Raw genomic sequence first — 18,965 nt, forward strand, 5'->3', positions numbered from 1 at the left:
GAAGTCTCCGTTTCGTCCTATTGTTTTATGAATTTGCCTTGTTTTTATTTTTATGAAGTACCTGGTTGGAGAAACGTCTCCGGACATCTTGACCAATATTCAGAAAAGGCCCACGGTAACACTTATATAAAGCTTTAGATGATGCAATTATTAAACGGTATGATGCATTTTGTAAAGCACATTTTGGGTTTAATATGATGCCGGGAATCTAGTAGGCCTATGAAATATTTGTATTAATACAAATAACAAAGAGTTTTCACCTTAGTAAATGGATTATCTAATAGCACAAATTGTCTATTCATAGTTTTTCTTTAAAAAAAAACCTGTTGTGCACTTTTTAACATCTCATCGGCTATCAAGTGTATCTTATATACGTTACTGCATTTCTGCTAATGCAAAAACAAATCATTGTGCACTTGGACTTTTGCCTTGATCGGAAACTTTGTGGATCGTTGTAGATGCTGTCAAAACCCTTGGTGTGACTTCTATTTGTAGTCAATGACATGATCAAGGTTCGTCTGTTGTAATATTTTATTATAAAGATGAGTCCCGTATAACAATATGAGAATTATGTGGAGACATTCATTTAAAAGTCACAGAGGTCTACAGTGGACTCAATTTCCTTCCTGTTCATTTGTAAAATAAATGACGGCTGGATTTACTTGTTGTCAGTGAATATTGAACCGACGGCTTTCTAGGTTGGCTTCTCACTTTAAAGGGATAGTTTACCCTAAAATGAAAGTGCTGGAATAATCGAATCACCTCTGCGATACACAATATAAGATGTTTTGAAATCTGCAGTAAAAGAAAACCGTGGGTCCCCATTGACTTCTATTGAATGGAGACAGTGCTGGACTGGTAATCTGGCATACCGGGCAAATGCCCGGTGGGCCGACGCACTTGGGGGCCGATATAATATGATATTATATTTTTTAATCGGCCAACGACCGGCCCATAAAGCAGGGACAGCGGCCCATTGGTTAATTTTCCATACTGACACTGGGCTGGCTCAATGATCTCTTAACAGACTCCACCCCCCCCCCCCAGTTTCTCGTGTCAGATGCAGTCAGTGTCTTATAGTGTTCACACCAAACGCAGTAAATCGCGCTATTAGCGTCTAGTTGGACGCTTGAACATTTTGCTTTTACTCGCTTCATTCGCGTCATGGAGGGGCTTCTGTCAGGCGGCGCCCGTCTAATTGCGAAATGGCGGACATGGATTTAGTTGAGAGGATAGCTGCGCATTATGTGCTATGGAAGGCTGAAGAACGACGTAGACTCGTTCGGCGCCATGTCTGGGTCCAACAAATCCTTCAGAGGCGCAGTCCTTCATTGTTGTTTCGGATTCCTATAGAAACCAATAAAGAAACCCCTCATTCCTTAAAAACATTTACATTTGTTTACATTTACACAAGTCTATCAGTTTTTCTCTACAGAAGAAAAAGGAAATCAGGATGAAATGCATAATGTTTTTTTATTATTATCTTTAATAGTGTACAAGTAAACGGTAGTGTTTTGCATCGATACGTTGAAGAACTGCACATATGTATAGACTCTATTCTATAGAGGCTACGGAAAGACCTGTACAAAGCAGAAACTTCAATGACTTCCAATATCGTAGTCTTGAGGAGCACGCCAACCTCCTGGAAATTATATAGGACAGTTTACATGTTCAGGTAATTTATTTTATTATTGTAGTACGTTTTGCGCCTAGCCATTTTACCTCAACTATTTATGTTAATAATAGCAGAGGTTTATGGGTAAAATGTAAATGAGTGGCGCCAAATGAACATTGTATATGTTTTAATTGGTCAGTGCAGCGGATTGGTTGGTGCCACGCTGCCCATCGGTTGGCGATAGGAAATTGAATCGCGCAGATGACATGTCAGCGCGGCGCGAGCTCTGTAATACCCCGCTGTCTCATCCCACTATTGGATTGTTTGGCTTCCCTTACTAACGCTCAATTTGCGCGAATCACACCGCAAGTAGGTATAGGTCTATCACCAGGGAGTCAGTCAAGAGAGAGTGAGTACACTGGTCCACTTGCACTGGTACACTGGTCCATGGCACTTAGTTCTCAGCTTTGTAGGTTTTTGGGGGAATGGAACAGTAGATGTGCATATCTACAGGGACCGCAAGGATGGTGTACTGGTTGGTTGTGTCCGACCCATTATGGTGGGCCGGTCTGAGTAAAAATGCCAGGGCCCTTTTTTTATCCCAGTCCAGCCCTGAATGGAGACAAAACCAACGCACGTCAATGGGTTCCATATTTCAAAATATCTTCTTTTGCGTTTTGCAGAAGAAAGAAAGTCAAACGGGTTCAAAACGTACACGGACATGTTTTGTGCATCACTGGAGAAATGTTCAAATTGTCATTATTGTAAATAGTATTGATGATAATAATCTTGCACAGGTCACAGTTGCTTTTGCAATATAATGGACCAAACAATTGTTGAGATGCGTGCATATTGATGATTCTCAGTGCAATATCAGGACGTTAATGTGCACTAATGGTTTGTTTTGCATTAGTCCGTTTTAATCCCCCTGCTAAGTGTCCATTTTGTTCTGTATAAATTGATGAATTACCTAAAGCTTGTTTAAATGAAAGGAAACAAACGGGAATGACTCCTCAACGCTTTTCCTTTCTTGAATATATCTCATTTGCAAATAAACGATTCATGGGACGCAATTGGTACAGACCCTCGAATGCTACAGCCAAGGTTAATGTGAATCATTTGCATTCTCTAAAAGCGACGGTGGCAAAGTCTTACAGGCTTGAATCTGTAATTACATAAATGCCCCTGTGCTCTCGTAAATGAATCTTAACATTCACACTTCCAAATGGGTTTATCAGCGTTAGAGCGATGTTCTGCTTTCAAGGATAATGCCATTTAAACTTCTAGAACTGAACATCGTACGGTCCGTGCAGATGTATGATGTGAAAAGGGATGCTGAGCTGATGCATGCATTAAAGTAGTAGTTCAGCTTCGACATGAAAACAATGTCATTTTTAAAACACCCTCTTGTCGTGTCAAACCTGTTTGACTTTCAAAAAAGAAGATATCTTGAAAAACATCGGTAACAGAACAGCACAGCCCCTAACAACATTCTTCAAAATATCTTCTTTTGTGTTCTTTTGAGACAGAGAGAAAGTCATACAGGTTTGAAAGGACAAGAGGGAGTTTAAATTGTGTTTCATTTAATATCTTTTTCTCGGTTTAGAGGGTCTTACGGTGGCAAAGACCTGCAAACCAGCTTAGAGTCTTTTAAATTAGCTTTAGACATTTTTTATCGGAGGTAACTTTTATCAGTATATGTGTTCCCTGGGAATTTAACCCATGATTTCTGCTTTTTTGAACTACAGGAATGACTCTTTAGGATCTTGAAAGATATTTTTTACAGTTGTTCAAATTAGTCATTTTTTTCTGCCCCTCATTTTGTTTGAAGCCTGTTTTTGTATTTTATGGATTCAGAAGACTTAGGATAAAGCAGAGGAATCAAACAGGCTGACATTTTGCATTTGTTAATATTAGTTAACTAGTTAAACATAAACTAACAATGAAATATACTTCTACAGAATTGATCTCAGTCAATGCAAATTTAAATATTAGTAATGCATTTAAAATCCAAGCTGTATTTGTTAACATTGCATTAAGCAATGACCATGAATGGACAATTGTTTTTGTATTGGCACATTAACAGAGACTAATACATTCTGTGTTTGTTAGTTTATGTTACCTAACGCATGTACTAATGCGTTGGACTTTAAAGTGTTACCGATTGTTGTATAGAGATTTGGCACGATGTAAAAAATCTTTATTTTGGTGTAAAGTAATCCTTAAAAAAATGAGAACCATGAGAGAGTTTTCGCGTTGGTCATGAGAGGGAAACATATTGTGACAGATAAGCAGCGGGGAACATGCCAACATTATGTGGGTGACAGTTTTACTTTGCGAGTTACTTAAATCTCAAACCCACGCTTTGGAAACTCTGGCCACCCATGAGAAAATGGAATCGCTGGTGCTTTGCTGACTGCTAACCTTTTAGTACGTATTTACATATAGAAGAGTGCGATTTTTGCAGCTTGGAGAAGTGTTGAATATTTAAATCCTCAAAGTTAGATGAAGTATAATGAGCACAGTTTCCAAATGCTGTTCCTTAAAGTTGAGCGCAACTTTTTTTCTAAAGGCCCCGTAGCCTTTTCCACGTGTGCTTGGTAAATGTTTTTCCAAAGCATTACTTAAGATATTTTGAACCACCGGTAATGTGGAAGAGCCAAAGGTCTCTTAACCTAATGTCCTTGAGTCATTGCTGCTTTTATATTCTCTTACACATCGCTGCTGTCCTTCTGAAACCTTGTATCTCCATATTTCGATTCAATCATTATTATTAGTCACCCTTTATGTTTGTTAATGTTTTGCAAATATCCAACCAATAAAAAGTATTCAAAAGAGCTTGTCAACTTTGACAGCACAGTATGTTCTTCTGAAAAACAATACGAGGCTTCATCAGGACAGCGACGCATGTGCTTAACTGCACGAGTCAATTCCTGGCAGTTGTAGCAGGTTTCGTCTTATTAACGTGCTTTGCAATGTTATTTTTATCCTCTTTTTTAATCCTTCTCCTTATGTTCTACATTTTAATGTCTTTGCAGTTTTGTGTTGAAGAAACAGTGGGTGGCACCAAGGGTTTGCCAGGTGAACTTTGTAATCTTTTAAAAGTCTTGAAGACAAGTCATCATAAAGAAAATGCAATTGCCAACATGAAATATTGCCAACAAGTTCCCTCTTTCTGTTTTGAAATGAAAACTACTCTTTGTTAAGAATAATTGACTACTTGGGTTCATGCATACATATAGTTTTGGACATCTCCAAAATAATACAATACTGTAATTCTCCAAATAATTGTTAACTTTGCTATATACCTAGAAATGTGTGTAATAACATCTGCTTTTCATTGTTATCTATTATTTTGTAAGCAACATGACAAGAATACTTTCTTCAAGATAGGACTTATGTAAGGGATGATTTACAGGCAGCCTGTTGTTATGGCATAAATAAGCCCCGACAGTCTGATCAGGACCCCATATGATATGATGATAGGTGTGTACCAATCCATTACTTATTTTGAATACTCATTTGACTTTATGTGGATTATAGGTTAGAGAACATAAGAAGCTTTTGGATGCAAGTTATTATAAGACATAACATCTTAAGGGTTTCTCCTACGAGATGGAATAGAAAACAGTTGGAAACATCTGTTCCTGTGTCTCGGGTATTTATCCTGAGAAAAAGACCCGCACATCTCACCTGTCTCCACTCGAGTTTTAAAAGAGATTTCACAAGAGATGTTACAAAGTGTGCAGACGCTGTATTTGCAAAGATAAAACAACAACAAAACAAAAGAACCCTGCCCACAACACAATTACAATTATTGTGATGGATCTAATGGTTATAATGGGAATTGCATTGGCTTAAATGGAAACTGTCTCTACGTGATGGATTCAATTGGTGTGGTATTTACATCCAACCAATACAATCCATCACACAAGAGTATAGGCACAGTTACAGTTTACATCAAAAGCAATACAACTTCTTAAATTAGATGAATCCTATTGGAATAATGCCCAAAACACACTTCGAAAAGTAAATTTGTATTGGGGTTTCATTTTTTTATGCAAGGATTTATCAACTAATTTGTTGAAAAACGGAATATTGTGACAATGCATTCATATTATAGCTTTGTATCTCAAAAATGGTCCGAATCGTATCTATTTATTTTAGCAACTTCAAGAGAAACATCTGAGACCAAGTTGATACTTTTATGAAACACAACTGAGAACTCCATCAAAGGCACGAAAACAGCACCAAAAAATCCTGAAAATCTTAAAATTCCCCACGTTGCACCATCGAGCATGAATATATTCATTTTCTTCACACCCTTGGAACGTCACGGATTAATTGCGAGCACTTCCCGTCGGTCTCTCGAGCTTTATCCACCAGGTTTTGTTTGCTGTGAAGCCAATTTGTGTTTTTCCCGTCGGGAGCTCGGCGCTAAGCAGCTGCCAGGATGCCCGCCTGCCGTCGGAGCGAGGCCAGGCGTGAGCGCGAGTCAGAAATAAACTCACTGGGAAGACCGAACAGAAGGCGTTTGTTTATGAACGCTTGGGGCCAGAGGGGAAAAAATGGACACGCTTTCATGTTTAGATTCACCCCCGGGCTTGTTTATGCCACAGATTCATGGTCTCTTTGCTTACTCAGGTGTCACGCGTGCTAGTGAAGCTTTGACAAAGGCGCTTACTTCAGCATTCCCATACTGTGATTTAAATAAATGTTGAGCTGGACTTTCCTATCGCCCTTTGGCATTTCTTTAGGGATAACCCTGTGCACCTCAAAAAGTCAAACTACAAAGGCATTCAAGCTAATTAAAATCCTCCAAAAAAAGTGCAGTCTTCACTTAGTCGGCTACATTTCAATGGCCCGTTGACCCCAATGCTCAGTATTATTGATCCTTACTGGTCACGGGATTTACATTTCCTACATCAGCTCAAGTTTTCATACCTTCATATCTTGTCTTCACCATCATCATTTGAAGATACTATAATTCATCTAAAGCGACACACTGACTTTCGTAAGATCAAAGATATGACCAACTCGAATGCTTTTAAAGTGACACTGTTTTTACAGTTCATCGCTGTCTTTAGAGTCGACTCAAAATAATACGGCCACCTATCACAAGCACATCTTTGAGTTATGTCAACAAAACGAGACCCAACTTGAAGTCATCAGTTGTCACAACATAGTCAAGATTCCCTAATGCACAACAGAACAAAATATTTTGGTTTTCTGCCTCGAACAGACCAAAACTTTGATCAAACAACTGTTCAAACAGTTTGTGTTGAATGTTTTTATTCCGGCATTGATACCGGTTGTGTCATGCACTTACACCTCAACATTGAACCGACAAACCTCATTCATTAAAAAACCTCTAAATACAACATTAAAGCATATATTAAGTCAGCAAGAACCAAAACACTCATCTTTAAAGGAATAAAACATGCTGCAATGCATCTTGGGAACTTCCAAACTCTTACAAGATTGTTTGTTCAGAATACACTGTTTTATAAGTTGGGCAAACTTTAGAAGAACTTCCAAGAACTTCCAAACTTGAGAATCTAAGTCCAGTCAACAAAATAATCTTTGTTCGAAACATGTTTAGGCTCATTTAGTTTAGTATATGCAAAACAATCATTTGACTCCTTTAAATTAAAATCCCATGTTCAAGTAACTTGTTTATCTTTGTAGGGAGAACATTTTGCAAGTTGGATTATTTATAGTGCACGGCGCTCGTGCATCAAACGCGCTCTCTGATGCAACTCTCTCACCTTCTGCATATATTAAAGCAGAGTTTATATCCTTTCCGTCTGGCAACAACCCACAAGATAACTGTGTATTTAAGTGGCATGAGTGATAAACCAAGTGCTTTATTATTGTAGATGAGTAATGAGACGGCACAACAGACTGAAAAAATATTTAAACCACCAGAAAATATGATATTTTTTAATATTCTGAAAGCAAGTCAACGAAAAAAAAACAATTTATGGTCTTTTGATGAAATGATCATGTCTATTTTTATACATTACATTATAAGGAACGAACTTTGGCACAGAAGAGGAAATAAAGAAGTCGCCATAAAGATTTAATTTAGAGACTGGTGCTTTTATCAGAAGTACCACAATGTGAAGCAGAAGTTGATGGCTTTAAGATGCTTTGGCAGTCAGAGAGGTTTACACAGTTTGCATGAAGGCTGAGATTATAGTGGTATACAATAGTGACATCTAGTGGTTGAACTGCAAAGCTACATGTCTCCAAGCGTTTGCGCCTATAAACGTAGCAGTGTATAACTATTATTTAATATCTTATATACTAAGTACAATAATAATGTATCTATTATTATTATCATTACTTTCTCCTATTTTGACCATTGTTTAATTCTTTTCAATAATTATGAGATAAATTACATTTATCGGCAACCCCAATGCCACAGAGAAAATGGTCTGTACATTGAATTCAATGCTCAAACATTTTGCTCAGATCGTCATATTAAATGTGTGATAATTGTCTCTCTTTAAACTAATAAAATTAGGTTAAATTCAATTTGTGTTTTAATATGTCATTCAGACGGCCCGCTTTTATCTGAATAGCCAGTTCATGACCAGAATAAGCTACAATTTCAATAAAAAGTTATGTGCCAAAAAGAACCGTTGGTTCCCCAATTAACCTTCCAGTCAGAGCCATTTCTTTCTAATCTCAATACCACTAAGACCACTTCACAAGATATAAACACTGGTCTTTTTTATTTTCTTAATGATGATATTTGTTTGACGTTTTGATTCGGTTGTAAACGTTCTATTCTGTTCAAACCTTTGCAGAGGAAGTTGAACCGGAAGTTCTTCTGGACCAGCGGCATTTTCCAAAGTGGTCTATAGTCTGAACAATCTTTGACCGATACAATAAACAGAAAGATTTTTTGGATATTTAAGGTTCTTTATGGATACAACTCACCAAAGAACCTTTTTAATTTTTAAAAGCACAAGACACGCATTCCCGGTACAGGACACATAATTGATCTTTACCGGTTAGTACCGGCCCACTTCGTGCACTGTATCAGATCATTTACACAAAGCTAATCTCCCTCTGTCTATTCGACCACGAAAGTACAAAGCATTGAACTTAATTACGAACAAACCAGATGAAGCTTTAGCGGCACATTAACGCGTCTGGCTGGAACAGAATGACTACTGAGAGTACAGAGATGAGTTGACTGTATGCCTGTTAGTTTCAGCACTATGTACTGCTGTTTTATAAGGGTAGGTTACTTCAGAAAGGTCTCTGTGGATGCAGTCAGCTGACACTGCAGAGGTCACACAGTAGGCCTATACAGTAGAATTATTCTTTGTTCTCTCTTTAGAGCATCCATGCATCCGTCAAGCCATCCATGCGTCAATCCATGCATCCATCAAGCCATGCATCCATCCATGCATCCATCCGTCAATCCATGCATCCGTCAATCCATGCATGCGTCAATCCATACATCCGTCAATCCATGCTTCCTTTCTGTACATTTTGCGATAAAGTATAAATGATATGATTTGGCCCTGCCGCGCTGAGGTTTTATTTCTGGAGGTTGCATATACTTTATGCATATTTACACATAAATAAATATATATATATATATATATATATATATATATATATATATATAGGACATGTATATATTACACAGAATAAAATAGATAAAATAAAGGCCATTCCAGTGTCTGTTGAATTTCAACAAAATCAAACCTCAGGAGTGACATAGTCATCCAACAGCAACGTGAAGCACTGACAGCATGAAAAGAAAGCTGTGCTAAAAATCAAGGTTATCACATTATCACAACACTTTTCCGTAATACTTGTACAAATATTGATGTTGTATTGCTTAAAAGTCAACATGAACTTGTTTACTTTGCAGTATTTAAAGGCTGAAAAAATACAGAGCATCTTATCTGTTATTTTCACCTGTTTCTCCAGTTTACATTTTCTGCAATTGTGCAGACAAAAACTATAGCAATATTGTTAGTAGTTCACAGGGTGAAACAGAAATGACGACTTTACCTACAGAAATACCTTTTAATAGGAAATTCAGAAAAACTGAAAATAATATCTCTTCATCTTTTCTGTGGCTGTACAGTATAGGCGTATTTCTTCTAAAACAGTAAATGTCAAAAATTACACATACTGCAGGAATAACCATTACAGAAACTAACATATGTATGTATGTCTGAATGTATGTATAAAGTATACACATACTGTATATACATGTTCCAACACAAACTTCAATATCGTTTTGTGCAATCGCATACTAATGCTTGCACATTCCAAAAATTTGACTTACCCCTTATATTTACCAGTAATAGTGTAAATAATTCAAAAAAAAAATGAAACTATGACTACGTGCTCGCTTGAACTCACTTATAAAATGCATTCATAGAACAGACTAGAAACTCACTCCAGTTGTCTTGGTCTGTAACAGCACATGCATGGTTGTGTGCTCTCTATTGATTTCTCCTGAAAAGGGTTGATTTCATCTTGAGATCAATATAGGTTTCTATCTAAAGAGCGGTGCTGCATCCGTTCCCTTCATTTTTCCGTCAATCTTGAAACGTCACATAGGGTGTATTTTCCATGCAGTATGTCAAACATGCATCACAGACGCGTAGTTCCAGTCCGTCTCTCCTGTTCATGAAATGTGTTCTCTTTTTTGTATATGTTGTTAGTAATCTGTGTGATAAATCAGCATTCGCAAGAGCCCGAAATAGAAACTGAACAGCGAGAAAAAGATAATGATGCTCTGAAGCTCCGAATGCTTCGTCTTACTGGATTTCTGTAGGCTAATAGATCAATCTTTCTAATGCACCTGTGAATCCGAGAAGCTCGCAGTATGAGTTCGGGTCATGTTGCTCAGAGGACGATCTTTCAAGCCGGTTCGAAATGAACACAAAGGCATCTTCTTGGGAGTCATTTTGAGTTTGGTTCAGAGCAACAAAGCCGAGCAAACAAACTAAATTTGGATGCATTCGACTTTTTTTATCCCAAGGGACCCGAGTTTCCTGGAATTCTAACCCACGGCCGTACATGCGTGAAACTCCACCAGTTGTGCTACAGTTTTATATACAAAACTGTCCCTTTAAACCAAAAGGTGGACCTTTATCGGAAATTGGCGTGCTTGTAAATGCAATCATCATTTTATAAAAGCTGAAATTCAATCCTTCTCTTGACTGGATCAGGTGCGTACAGCTACGTTCTCGGTAAAGTCGGCCCTGTTGATTCGTGTAAGTGCAGCACGCTGAGTGATTTTATGGGAGGTGGTGTAGGGGGTCTGAATGATGCTAAATATGGCAACAGAGCAGCAGGGGAGTCTGTCTGCGATCCAACACTGTCGCATGCACTCGTGTGAAGGACAAGACGGTAAGGGTACCGAGAATGTTTTTATGTTCCTGGACAGAGAGGATGGAGAAGCACACTTCAGATGAGTCCAGCCTCAAGTCCTGTGAGTGACCGAAATGTCCGTCATTGACATGAATGATCACGCTGCTCTCGGATTGGCCGCTCTCGGGTGCAGATGCTGATGATGCTTCGCTGGCCATGTCCCTTAGTGAGAGAGGGGCGGATAAAGGGGTTGAGCCCACCAGCAGACTGTCTGATCACCGGGCGTATCTCTCATCGTCCCCTCCTTTCTTTGCTCACGCGAAATAAGAGAAAGCGTTGGGTAGGGTGAAACCTGAGCATCTTTGTGTGGAACGAGGGAAGGTTCAGCAGCTCTCTTAAGCTCGCGAGGTAAGGCTACTTGGAAGCGAGAGTTTAAAAGTCTGTCGCCTTTTCTTGATGGAGTTCAGGTATCAGAATATGGTATTTCGCTTTAGTTTTGTGTGTTGGAAAAATCCTCCATTGTTCACTTGCTATTGTTGAATATATCATGTGGGGGTCAATCGAACTTTCTGAACTCTGAATGAAAAGCTTGGCATACTCTCAAAAACTAATAACATTAGCTTCCTAGTTTGAGATGTTATGGATACGTTCAGATGGTAATGGCATTCTTTGAAAAAACGTTGATGCGTTATTACAGCAGACATTTGGACAGCCGAACAGTCATATTTGAGCCATTATGGGAGAAGAATGTCTCCATTTTTTCTTACTTCACTTTCTGGCAAAGTAAACACAGGTTAAGATTGACATTAAAGTGACATCATTTTAACACCAGGTACGTGAATAGTATAGCGTGACCATGTCCACCCCGGTCAAGGAGAGTCAGTGGAAAGAAGATCACTTGCACAGGGACCACGGCCTTTCCAGGAAAGTGCTGCTCAACTGCTGTCTGGTCAGACGGATCATCTCGTGGGCTTCTCCTAACAGAAAAGGTAAACACGTGGGAATTATTTTAAAGCCTCTTTTTTTGTGGGAGTCTAAGAATTAAAGTCATCGCTCACCCGAAATGTAAAATCTGTCATTATTAACTCTGATGTGTGGAACCTGTATGACTTTCTTTTTTGTGCGATGCATAGAGAGAGATTTTTTATTATGCTGGTCTTTCTAAGCATGCATCTCAAACGGGGTTCATATGACAGATTTGAGTTTCTGGAACCGTTTGAAGATGTCTGGCAGAGTAAAAGGATATACAGCTGCAGAAAGAAATGAAAAGACCAATCCAAATATTCATTTAAATCATCATTTCTAGATGTATTGTGGTCAATCCAGTCCAGTGTCTGTTGAATTTCCATAAAATCAAACCTCAGACGTGACAACGTCATCCGACAGCAATGCGAAACACTGACAGCATGACAAGACACAAGACACAAAAATCCAGTTTATCATAAAGAAATACACATTGTATAATGTACAACTATTGTATTGCTTAAAAGTGAATAGGAACTTGTTTTCTTTGCAGTATTTGTGGTCTGAAACAAAACTGTTAATCATTTGCAGAAACAATATTTTTATTTGAAATTCGAAAGAAAGAAGCAAAATTTATCATTTTACCTAAACACATACCTATAAACGTTCAATTCAGAAAAACTAAAACCGAGATTGGTCTCTTATTTTTTCTGCAGCTGTATCTGTTTTTGTTATATAGCCTCAGATGAACGAACGCCTTGTTCATTTTTGTTTTCTAACTATAATTCTTCAAATGAGGACGAGGCGAATGTGTGATTTTATCACATGCAGGCACAACAACTATTACAAGTGATCTTATTTTTAGAAAGTGACACTTGGAGCTATTTATGTTCTTCAGATTTAATACTACCAAAGTTTGACTTGCGTTTGAGTCTGTTGGCATCAGTTTGCCTTCAATGTGATTCATCTGAAAGGGGAACGTCTTAAAGACGGTTAATTAAAGAATTCGTCTTTTGAACACTCTTTCAAACTCTGCTATTTGGATTCAGGATAATTGACATGTCGAGGTGTAATATACTAGGACAGGGACCTCAGGGTGGTAATGCTGATGTGGTATTGATCATTTTTCTACCCCGTGTTGGACTTATGTTGCATTCAGGGTTTCAAGTAAATCGGAGTTTATGGTGTCTTGTGGAGTGACGGCTGTAATACATCATTGCATTATAGTGAAACAGATTATTGATCAGGTCAAGAGTTGTAAATGTACTTCTAATTTCGTTAAATGATTAAAGACAGTACTTGTGGGTTTTGTGACAAGCTACTATTTGCCTTGCAGAAGAAAACGAATGGCTCAGAAGACTCTCATTTACAAGCATTCCAGACCATTCCAGATGTTCATTTCTAGATGTATTGTGACATTTAAAGTGTCCAACCTCAGGAGCGACATTAAGTCATCTTATGATGTTGTCTGACAGCAAAACTGTGACAATCAAAGTTATCACATACAAATATGAATCTGAACTTGCGGTATTTAAAGGCTGAAAAAATACAGAGCATCTTTCCTGTTATTTTGACCTGTTTCTCCAGTTTTCCTTTTATGCAAATGAATGCAAATAAAAAAAATATTTGAAATTTGGTAGAAATATTGTTGGTTCACAGAATGAAACAAAAATAATAATTTTACAGTAACACATACACTAGGATCATATAAACGTGACAGATAAAGTACAGAGGATTAATGTGGATCGTCACCTGAAATCTCTGACTTCTGATGGAAGACTTGGTAAATCCAAGCAAGGATTTGAGATAAAATGTTATTTTCAACCCAGTGCTGGGTCAACGCTCTTAAAAACTAAGGCTCTTCACGACGTCATAGCAGAGCCTTTTTTATCCAAATGGTTCCATCAAGAGCCTTTAACACCCCAAGAACCATTTTTCCAAAAGGTTCTCTGTGGCGAAAAAGGATCATCAGATTATAAAAAGGGGAAAGAGATGGTTCTTTGTGGAACCAAAAATGGTTCTTCAACGGCATCGATGTGAAGAACCTTTTAAGCACCTCTATTTTTAAAAGTGAAGAAGGAATGAACCCAAACATTGGGGTTGTAAATGTACCTATGGTGTGTTGTTTTAACCCATCGTTGGGTCAAATAGAAACAAATTTCTGAGTTCATTTAACCAAACAGCTGGGTTTATCTCTTTTCGACCCAACGCTAGGCTGAAAAGAACCCAGCATTTTTAGACTGTATTTGTGTTATGTCTCATATTCCTCAATACAGCGTGGAAATAAATAAATAAAGTCGAACGGTTTCCAAATATAGCTCTAAACGGCTATCTGAGTGTTGCTATTGGTAAAAAAAGACATTCTGGCATAGTCCATGGAAAGTGTAATGGAAATGAACCTAATTAAAGTAAAGCAGATGCTAAGGGAATGCTGAAACAGAAGTGCCTGAGAGGTTCAAAAAGATTTCTAAACAGCCCTGGGGTAATTCAGTATGGCATGACATAAAATCATACATGACAGAAATATCTGTGGATGCTATAGATGGATGCATGCGTGCGTGCGTGCGTTTGAGTGTTATGAACGGCGGATGCTCGTTCAGAGTTTTTATGCGTGTATATATTTGTGGATCTATTCAGAAGACGTTTATTATGGGAGATGCTCTGTAATCACATAGGCTCAGGAAACAGCTGGACCCTTCACTGTCAGGTGTTGCTGTCTGTGTCCAGCCCCACTGAATAGAAATGCTCAATGAGTTTATTTGGCCGGCTCAACGCTGGCCTGTCTCAGAGCAGCGTAATCTGCTTTGACTATATAATCGCATTGAAAAGCATACCCTTCAGATGGATTAAAGTGAAACCTTGTTAATAGCAGGAAGCTGCATTACTAAACGTGGTATCAAACCTGCCTTCGGGATATTATATATCTGCAATTTAGCACCGGTGCTTTTATGACGCATCATTTGATGCCGAAATAAAGGCAGTGGCCGTGCAGCTGGTCACAAACTCGCTTCGCTGTTCATGTTAATGGACGTTTAAGGGGGTTAACCATTAACCTATTATTTCATCCATGAAAAGTCTGTCATTAATTCAAGTAGCAGGTATCATAAGGACTCTTAAATGATTCGTTCGGCGTTTCATCTACATTCACACACACAGCAACATTACATTTCAAGGACATTGTAATAGTCACTCTTTAAAAGTGACGTATACCTGGAAATAACCTTGTATTCAATGTGTTTGTCAGGTGAAATGTCAACGGAAGAGAAAAACAATATTGACCACCAATAGTGAGCTGATCTTGTAGGCCTACCTTAAAATACGACTATGTCTCTTGTGTATTCACAAAATGCTTTGTGAAATGTTTTTAAAAAGTAAAAGAAATGTTTCTCAAGGCACAATAACATAAAACATGAAGATAGCCGTGGAACCATTCCAGTTCAGTCTTTAATGGGCATTTCTAGATTTATTGAGGAGACTTCCAGAATTTCCAAAAGAAACAAACCTCGGGAATGACATAACGTCAACAGAAATGTGAAATATGACTGACACCATGACGAAACACAGAAAAACTGTGAAAATAATTTGACTTATTCCATCGTATATTCATTTCCTAAAATACATTAGGATTGTGTTTTTAAACATGACTTGTTTTTCATTGCAGTGTTCAAGATCTGCAAACATTGCATCTTATTTCTTATATTCACCAGTTTTTCCAATTCGATTTTTCTGGATAATAAATACTCGCATTTGAAATTTGGGAGTAATGTTGTTAAATATTCTTTTTTAATTACGGGCGGTCTCCTATACACTGTGACCACTAGAGGGAACTATATCCATGTTTTATCTTGACAACCAAAGCCTCCGTATGAGTAGACTGCACTGACTGTACACCTCACCTTGAAACCTTTTCATCCGAAAGGTGCGTGCTTAAATCTACAAAATTATTCACGTCGACATTTTTTTGGGGGATAATGCGGTTAAACATGTTTTGTAATGCATGACTTTAACTGAATAATGAAGAAAAATCATCCCAGAATTGAAGGAAACTCTTTACATTTATACATAATTCTTAGTTACATTTATATTATTTCATACCTGTGATGAGATATTGTTTTAAAATGTGCGAAGTGAGAAAGTGACCCTAAAGTTTTGAAAGGTATTGCATATACAGTATATAGTTCATTTGTGTACAAGGCCATTGGTGTGACAGAATTACATAAGTTTATTTGTTACTCATAAAGAAAGGGTTGTTATCGTAAGCTCACCATCATCTTGTTTCCATGTACCATTTATACATCACGATGCAGAATTACAAAATCATTGCACTTCATAAAAGTATCATATTAAACAGAAGTAGATTATGTGAGGACTCATTTGTAATAAGAAACATTTGAAATCGAATGCACATGTGTAAGTTAAGGGTAGTTTTAATAATGATTCAGTGTACTGTAATATTGCAACATACTTCATGTTTTGAACATGATATAATCCAACCATTGCTTGAATACAATAAGTATTTGTTAGACGCGCTCTGAGCTTTTTATGGTGATGATAAATGGCGGCTGTGTACAGATTAAGCCCAGCAGCAAAGAATGAATAAATGATGACGCTATGAATATACTGTATCATTGACAGCACACCGTCATTAGACCAAACAGACGAAGATGAAGTGGATCTGTAGTAGTTTCAGGTGAGGTGGTGCATTCATATAATGCAGCTCGTAGTGTCAAGTTGCAAAATGAAAAAACAAGAAAAAAAGAAATCGCCTTAAATAAGCCACAATATAAGAACAAAATGTCTTTAAAGGGATAGTCACACAAAAATACAAATCTGTATACCTTTATTTTTTCTGATGAACACAAAGGAAGATATTTGGAAGAATGTCAGAAACCAAACAGATCTCATCCCCCATTTGCTGCCATAGTCGGGAAAATAAATACTATAGAAGTCAATGGGGGTTGAGATCGGTTTGGTTACTGACATTCTTTTCAAATATCTTCCTTTGTGTTCATCAAAACAAAGACATTTATACAGGTTTGGACAATCTTGAGGGTGAGTAAATGATGATAAATGATTTTTATGTGAACACTTGATGGCCACACTGGTACAGGTACGACCATAAATGATGTCCAAAGGGGATATTTGTATTTTTTTTACCTTGGTTTGGGTAAGCATCTAAATATTCAGATTATGGTACATAATAAACAATGAAACTTGGTATTTGTTTTACAAAATGATTGTCAATCGAGCGAACCATATTGCATCAGGGAAGATGGGTTTTATTCAAATATGCAAAGAAATCTGTTCAACATGAATAAAAGATCTTTAATAATAATTATGTGTAGTTAAAAAGACATCACTTTTGGCCGCCGTATGTGCAATATTTACCATAAAGGTTTATTGGAAGATGAAGAAAATGGAGAATTAAGGTAACAAAAAGGTTTACTGTACTTTACTTTTACATAAATCATCAGTTGTGCTAATTCGGGTCAATTCACAGACTAATAAAATCAATTTATTGTAAAAGCACACATTGAGCCGCCAAATATTGAGCTTTGCAATTTTATTCAGGCGTAGTGAAAATAACGTATAATGTCTCTAATACAAACCTATTATATCTCATCTAATAGCGTCTGCTAGCGTTGTTTGCTTCCAAAACATCAAAGGAAACTAATATACAGTGTGAGGAGTTCATAGCCATCTTCTCGTTCTTATGATCCATAAATGTTTTGTTTTCTAAAGCGTAACATATCAGGGGACAGCATTAACTTTAACGTCTGCACATAAATGAGAAGAAACAAAATGTTCTTTTTGTCAGCTTGAATATATTTGTACAAGCAAACAGGAGCCGGTGACCTTTCGCCTTAATGTTTTATTGACGGCAGAACGCACTTAATGTGATTTATTGATAGGAAACGGTTTAACAGCAGGATCTGGGATAGAAAAGAGAGCTGGTTCATCTGAAAGGCCAACGCACATCACCCAGCTTCTGTCAGACAGATTGCGAACAAGCATGATAGGCTACATACATTTGTTGTACAATGGTTTGTGAGATCTGTTGAATTCATATGGAGTTTGGCAGATTTCTCATTACATCCCATCACAGTGAAAATTGAAAGATGATTAAATGCATTGTAGGAGTGTCTTTTGAAAATCACGGGTACGCGGTTTATTGGAAGGCTTCGCTCGCAAGGGGGCATGTTAGAATCACTGTATTAGATCTGGCCTAGCGCTGTGTCTTTATTCTTGAAGATATTACTCATATTTAACAAGGATGCCTTTATGGTTGGAATGAGTGATGAGATGAATGCTTCCCGTCAGGGTTTAGCCATAGGTGTATTATTTTCAGTTCATCTGAATCACTTTCTCATTTTATAATATTTTGAGTGTTTTGTAACGGTATTATTGTGTAAATGCAATTGAACAGCCCACATTTTTGATCTACAATTTTAGCTGATGTGTATTTTACAAGTAAATCTCTAGTGTGTGACTGATGCAGTCAACATGGACCCACTCAACAAATCCATTCCTCTTCACTCTTGCAAAACAATTCAAAACGATTTGAAGTACTGCAGGTGTTTAGAAAAGTGCGGTAGTGCAGCCAGAATATCATCCAAGGGGCCTTTTACGCAAAGGGTCCTTTTGTTTCCAGTATTTTGTTAAAAAATTACACATTCTAGCCTATACACTGTGTGAGAAAAAGGCAGTTCAGGTGGGTCCTGCATTATTTTCTATTGTTTTATAAAAAGTCACACTATTTGAGCAATTTTGGTTTATGTTTTCATCAATGAACAAAATGTTTAAAGATACAGTTCACCCAAATATACAGATTCCTTAATTCGCACTCGCCCTCATGTAATTTCCATCCCGTATGACTTTCTTTCTGTTGCAGAACACAAAATACGTTATTTTGAAGAATGTTGATAACCAAAGCTATTGAGCGCTCCGTGAACCACTGCGGCAAGGTCAAGTGTCGTAACTCTGTTTTTGAATATGTGAAAGTGTTGAAAGAGAGTTTACCTATACAATAAAA

At 37.5% G+C, this 18,965-nt stretch overlaps 1 protein-coding gene across 2 annotated transcripts in view; it reads left to right on the forward strand.

Annotated features, from left to right (window-relative positions):
* kcnip4a (potassium voltage-gated channel interacting protein 4a) overlaps nt 1-18,965 on the forward strand; it is a 125,481-nt gene that overhangs the window by 516 nt on the left and 106,000 nt on the right. The gene's annotated exons all lie outside the window — the stretch shown is intronic.

This window comes from Barbatula barbatula (genome assembly GCF_947034865.1).
Source record: "Barbatula barbatula genome assembly, chromosome: 1".
In the NCBI taxonomy this organism is placed as follows: Eukaryota; Metazoa; Chordata; class Actinopteri; order Cypriniformes; family Nemacheilidae; genus Barbatula; species Barbatula barbatula.